This window comes from Chiloscyllium punctatum, unplaced genomic scaffold (assembly GCF_047496795.1).
Source record: "Chiloscyllium punctatum isolate Juve2018m unplaced genomic scaffold, sChiPun1.3 scaffold_57, whole genome shotgun sequence".
NCBI classification, from domain to species: Eukaryota; Metazoa; Chordata; class Chondrichthyes; order Orectolobiformes; family Hemiscylliidae; genus Chiloscyllium; species Chiloscyllium punctatum.
The window spans coordinates 4826768-4834171 of NW_027309792.1; positions in this window are offsets into that span (position 1 = coordinate 4826768).

Below are 7404 nucleotides of genomic sequence, written 5' to 3' on the forward strand. Positions count from 1 at the left end.
ATATGAAGATTGTACCAACCTTCACCACTTCCTCTGGCAGCTCATTCCATAAATGCATCATCCTCTGCATTAAAAGTTGCCCATGAGGGTCCTTTCATTTATTTTCCTCTCTCACCCTAAACCTACACCCTCTAGTTCTGGACTCCCTCAACCAGGAAAAAAAAATCCTGTCTATCCACTATATCTACGCCACTCAAGATATTATACCCCTCGCCCTCAGATGCTCCAGGGTAAACAAGCAGCTTATTAAGCCTCTTATTATATTACTGAATGTGGCCGTGAAGATGTAGAAACCGGGAGGGAGTCCTTCATAAATCATGCTGCATTTTACATGAATGATATCATTGTTTTAATATCAGTTAGTTTAAAATCGAGGATGGATGCCTTTTCAATTTCTAGAGCTTGCAGTTAATAGAACCTACAAATTATTTCTGTATTTGTAATAACTTATATCAACCCATCATTTTACATTTAGTTGTTGCAGTTATCATGTGAATTACTGCACTTCACTGAGTACTTAACCAAAACAAATCCCGAAAGCACAATAAAGTATAACTGCAAATTAAATACTGTCTCAAATAAGGACAAATCAGGGAGCTACAGACCAGAGCGTTTGATGTCAGTGGTGGGCACGTTGTGAGAGGGAATCCTGAGGGTCAGGATGTACATGTAATTGGAAAGACAAGGACTTATTAGGGATAATCAACATGGCTTTATGCGTGGGAAATCATGTCTCAAAAACTTGACTGAGTTTTTTTGAAGAAGTTACAAAGAGAATTGATGAGGGCAGAGTGGTAGACATTATCTATATGGACGTCAGTAAGGCGTGCAACAAGGTTCCCCATGAGAGACTGGTGAACAAAAGAGACCTACGAGGCAACATTTTCACTCAGATGGTGGCATATGTATGGATTGAGCTGCCAGAGGAAGTGGTGACGGCTCGTATAATTGCAACATTTAAAAGACATTTGGATAGGTATATGAATAGGAACGGTGGTAGGGGTATGGGCCATGTGCTGGCAGAGAGGACTAGACTGGGTTGGGATATATGGTCGACATGGATCAGTTGGACCCAAGAGACTATTTCCGTGCCGTACATCTATATGACTCTATGAGTTCCCACGAAATCCAAAAGGGAATTAAGATGAACCTGCGCTCCAAGGTCTCTTTGTTCAGCAACACTCCCTAGGACATTACCATTAACTGTCTAACTCCTGCTAAGATTTGCTTTCCCAAAATGCAGCACCTCGCATTTATTTGAATTAAACTCCATCTGCCACTTCTCAGCCCAGTGGCCGAACTGGTCAATATCCTCTTGTAATCTGAGGTAACCTTCTTCGCTGCCCACAACACCTCCAATTTTGGTGTCATCTGCAAGCTTACTAACTGGAACTCTTAAGCTCGGTTCCAAATCATTTATATAACTGACAAAAAGTATAGGTCCCAGCACCAATCCTTGTGGCACTCCACTAGTCACAGGCCTCCAGTCTGAAAAGCAACCTTCCACCACCATGCTCTGTCTTCTACATTTGAGCCAGTTCTGTGTCCAAATGCCTAGTTCACCCTGCATTTAAGATCTAACCTTTCTGACCAGTCTCCTCTGGGGAGCCATGTCATACTGAAGTCCATATAAATCACCTGTACCGCTCTGTCCTCATCAATCCTCCTTGTTATTTCTTCAAAAACACTCAGTCCAGTTTGTGAGACATGATTTCCCATGCACCAAGTCACGTTGACTATCCCTCATAAGTCTTTGCCTTTTGAAATACATGCACATCTTGTCCCTCAGGATTCCCTGCATCTTTATGCGTTTCAAGACATCCAGCACTTCCTTCTCTGTAATATGGACACTTTGCAAGGTGTCACCATCTATTTCCCGACAATCTATACCTTCTATATCCTTTTCCACGTTAAATACTGATGCAAAATACTCGTTTGACATCTCCCCATTTTCTGCAGCTCCACACAAAGGCCGCCTTGTCGATCTCTAAGGGGTCCTATTCTCTCCCGACTTACCCTTTTGTTCTTAATGTATTTGTAAAAACCTTTTGCATTCTCTTTAATTCTATCTACGAAAGCTATCTCTTAAATATACTCCTCCTGCCTTCATACTCTTTTTAGGATTACTCTATCTATCCTGTTTATACCTTACACATGCTTCCTTCGTTTTCTTAACTAAACCCTCAATTTCTTACATGGATAGGTGCAACTCTGACAATCCCGAACAAGCTTGACACAAAGCTGCCTGCCAGTTTGGCACCACATCCACAAACATTCAGTCCCTCCATCGCCAGCACTCAGTGGCAGCAGTTATTCCACTCTACATGGTGCACTGCAGAAATTAACCAACGATTCCAAGACAGCACCTTCCAAACACACAACCACTTCCGTCTAGAAAGACAAGGGGAACAGGGACTTGGGAACACCACCACCTGCAAGTCCCCTCCAAGCCTCTCACCATCCTGACTTGGAAATATATCGCAATTCCTTCACAGTCGTTGGGCCAAACCCCTAAATTTCCCTCCCTACTGGCATTGTGGGTCAACCCACAGCACGTGGACTGCAGCAATTCAGGAAGGCAGCTCACCACAACCTTCTCGAGGGCAATTAGGGATGGGCTATCAATGCTGGACAGCCAGTGACACTCAAGTCCCACAAATGAATAAACAATAAATCACCATTGTATGAAACCAATTGACTATTAACAACATTATAAATCCTTTCGCACAAACACACACAAAACCGTCTCAAGTGTACAGCACTGAACGTGAATAATTTTTCTCGCATGGCTGCTCTCCAATTTTACCTTGATAGTACTGAAAAAGCTGTGTTCACAATTCTCCCGCTCGGTAAAGGTCCATGTGCCAACTGGGGGGATGTTAAATGAATCATTAATGCCCTCAGTGGAACCTGCCAACCTGGCCCTGGCAACATTGTGTACACTCCGCCTTCCATGGCCCCTTCTACTCATTTGCTTGGATTTCCAGTTCCAGTAATGACTGTGATCATGGATAGGAGGCTGTTCCAGTGTGCAGTTGGGATACGCTGCTGTTAGCTATATGGTCTTGTTTAGGTGGGACACCCTGAGTCTTCAGGATATAGTATCCCACACAATGGAGTTCCCACCGACTGCTAATAAAATGCCAGCATTGATGGGAACAGACTCCACATGGTCCAACTGAGTGGCCATCCTTTCCCTGTTTTGAAATCAATAAAATACCATTCAGATGGAAATATAAGAGGCACTGCAACTCCTTCCTTCCCTGAGGTGAAAGTGTGGACTGCAGATGCTGGAGATTGGAGTCAAGACTGGAGTGATTCGGGAAAAGCAGAGCAGGTCAGGCAGCATCTGATGAGCAGTCTTCACCATTCCTGATGAAAGGCTCTTGCCCAAAGCGTCGATATTCCTGCTCCTCAGATGCCGCCTTACCTGCTGTACTTTTCCAGCACCACTCTAATCTTGACTCTTTCCTTCCCTTGAAATTTTACAGCCACTGATTCACTGAACGACCTTCCAGCCAGTCCCGTTGCGGGTACGTTTCGGTTCGAGTCAGTTTATATTTCAGCATTCCTGACACAATATGTCGACAAGGAAATAAGGGTCGAGGACACATTGAATTTGGAACTGGGGAATGAACCCGGCCAGTTTTTAGATTTGAAGGTAGGTGTGCACTTTGGTGACAGTTCCCACAATTCGGTTATGTTTACTTTAGGGGTGGAAACGGATGTGCATATACCGGAGGGCAGGAGTTCGAGCTGGGGGAAAGGCTATTATGATGTGATTAGGCAAGATTTAGGATGCATAGGATGTGGAAGGAAACCGTAGGGCATTGCACAATTGAGATGTGAAGCTTATTCAAGGAACAGCCACTGCGTCATAAGTGTATGACTGTCAGGCAGGGATGAGGCTGTCGAGTGAAGGGACCATGGTTTACTCAAGAAGTTGAATCTCTTGTCAAGAGGAAGAAGAAGGCTTATGTTAGGATGAGATGTGATGCCTCAGTTATGGTGCTTGAGAAGTACAGGTTAACTAGGAAAGACCTAGATCGCGACCTGGGGAGATCCAGGAGTGGACATGAGAATCCATTGGCGGAGAGGATCAAGGAAAACCCGGAAGGTTTATCAGGAATAAAAGAATCGCTCCAGTGAGATTAGGTCCAATCAAGGATAGGAGTATGAAGTGTGTGTGGAGTCAGAGGAGATAGTTTAAGCACGAAGTCAATATTTTTATCAGCATTCGTGATGGAAAACAACAATGTTATTGAGGTGAATATTGAGATACGGGCAACCAGACGAGATTGGAGTCGGGTTCACAACGAGGTGGTGTTAGCAATTCTCGAACGTGTGAAAGTAGATAAAACCTACTGTTAGATTACAATTCAAATGCATTTGGCATAAGGGTCGGAGCAGTCGATCAGCAGCGTATCACCATGACTCCAAAGGTCTGTGAGTACTAAGGAGCACAGTGTGCAATCGTTGTAGGTACGGTTCTCCAGGCGATACTTGTCAACATGACAAGCTGTAGCTGGGCTGGTGGCATTGCGTTTGAAATTGCATGTATCTGGACTTTGTGGACAATTTTGGATATCAGAGCAAATGGTTATCTCGAGTTTCTGAGTTTAGAAAAGTAATGTGGAAGCATTGGAAAAGATGTTGAGGGGATTTACCAGTATGTTGCCTGAGAGATTTGGGGCTGTTCTCATTGGAAAGAAGAAGGCTAAGGAGGATTTGATAGAGGCGTACAAGAGGATCAGGTGGTTAGATAGGGTAGACAGTGAAAGCCTATTTCCTAGGATGATGACGTCAACTTGTATGAGGGGGCATAACAACAAATTGAGGACTGATAGATTAAAGATGATGTCAGATGCAGGTTCATTAAATAGAGAATGGTAAGTGCATGGAATGCTCCACCTGCCAATGTAGTTAACTCAGTCACATTAGGGAGATTGAAACAATCCTTAGATAAGCACGGGATGATGATGGAATAGTGTAGGGAAATGAGGTGAGAATAGTTCATAGGTCGGCGCAACATTGAGGGGATAAAGGCCTGTTCTGCGTTGTAGTGTTCTATGTTCTATGTTCTGCAATAGGGCCCCTCAAATATCAACAAGGCGGCCATTGTGTGGCATTGATGTCAATGGTGGAAATAATAACCGAGTGTTTTGCATCAGCGTTTACTGTGGAAAAGGACATGGAAGATATAGAATGGAGGGAAATAGATGGTCACAACATGGAAAATGTCCATATGAGAGAGGAGGAAGTGCTGGATGTCTTCACACATATAAAAGTGGATATACCTCCAGGTCCTGATCAGGTGTACCCTAGAACTCTGTGGGAAGCTAGGGAAGTGATTGCTGGGCACCTTGCTGAGATATTTGTGTCATCGATAGTCATTGGTGAGATGCTGGAAGAGTGAAGGTTGGCAAACGTTGTGTCACTGTTTTAGTTTGGTGTTAAGTAAAAACCAGGGAACTATAGACCAGTGGGCCTGACATGTAAGACAAGAGCAAAGGAGAACAGTTCTGAAAAATATTTTCACACTTAGAATAAACTATCTTGATGCAGCATTGGTTGAAATAGTTTCTAATCTAGGGATGGAACTCATCGTGTTTGAGTGGACAGTGTTATTGCTGTAAAATTCCAGATTTTGTTTATTTTCTTCTTTCATTATGACGTACTGAGCAATAACATTCCTTGATAATTTGCATTAAGTTTGTTATTGTAAATAAATTGCTCATTGACAGAAAATTGGAAAGCAGCAAAAAAAGCTGCGAAATCGAGTCATGGTGTAACTTCGATCTCTCCAAGGAGCTTCCACACAGTAATAAGGTGGCATTTCAGGGAACGCAGCAGCTCAGAGTTTCAAACAGGGAGCTTGCCAGTTGCCTGAAGGGACTGATCATCTCGCGCGGCAGAAATGTTTCAACCAATTGATCACCTGGTCTTCTACACCACCCTTGCCTTTGCTGGCATTCCAGGTATGGCTTCATGACAATTGAATTTGTATAAATCTGCTGCTGATATGCTCTCCACTTTTTGCTGTTGAAGAATAACGTCGACAGTTCACTACTGGTTCGCCTTATCCAGACACCAGAACAGTGATAGCAATTCACTGAGCAGCATTCTTGGTACAATTCTCCACTGACAGAGATGCCCATCTTCACTGCTGCTGCAGCATTTTCAGATGTAACTGTTCTATCAACTGTTCCACTTTCACATGATTTGAAGTTATGCAGAGCGATCGGGCAGGTTAGTTCTGAAGAAGGGTCACTGGACTGGAAACATTAACTCTGCTTTCTCTCATATAGATGTTGTCAGTCCCACTGGGAAATTTCTGCTTTTGTTGGACAAATGAAGCCTGATTTCGCTAGAATTTTGAAGTTTGAGGGATGATCTGAGCGAAATCCTTCAAAATATTAATGGGAAAAGACAGGAAAGATTCGCTATTTCCATTTCTGGTAGATTGTAGAATGAAGGAGCACAATTGGGGAGAGAAAGTTAAGAAGAGATGTTCGGAAGTACTTCTCCACACAAATAATGGGAAAGTTTTGGAACTCTCTTCCGCAAACAGCAGTGGATGCTTGATCAGTTTTGAACTTTAAATCAGTTGTCATTTTTTTTGTAAGCAAAGGAATCGAAGGATATGTGCTGTACTGTCGTTTGCAAAGCTTTTTCTAAATATCATATCTTCGGGAAAATCTTTCTTCCTCACTGTCTTTGGTCAAGTAATTCCAGTCTTGAGAGATTTCCTCCCTCCTCCCTGCATGTTGAGATGCTTGTCACGTACAGAGGCGTAGATTTACAGTGTAAATATATCAGCATTCCATCACGCACAAATTGTCCTTAACTAGCCACTGCATGCTGTGGAATGTTGTCCTGTGTGTCTTGTTTGAAATCTTGTGCAGTTTTTGATAATCATTTTTTTCCTGATCCTGATGGGACTCTGAACAGTGTGGGCAGCACGGTGGCACAGTGGTTAGCACTGTTGCCTCACAGCTCCAGAGACCCGGGTTCAATTCCCGCCTCAGGCGACTGACTGTGTGGAGTTTGCACGTTCTCCCCGTGTCTGCGTGGGTTTCCTCCGGGTGCTCCGGTTTCCTCCCACAGTCCAAAGATGTGCAGGTCAGGTGAATTGGCCATGCTAAATTGCCCATAGTGTTAGGTAAGGGGTAGATGTAGATGTAGGGGTATGGGTGGGTTACGCTTCGGCGGGGCGGTGTGGACTTGTTGGGCCGAAGGGCCTGTTTCCACACTGTAAGTAATCTAATCTAAGAGAGGAAAATTAACCAATCAAAGGAGGCTTGCGTTTGCTGTGTTGACAGTCCAATCACCAGCCCGAGGAGTGAGTTGGGAGTGAGTTTTCTAATGGGGTTCTCCTCTTGCCTGAGTTAGAGCTGAGAACTT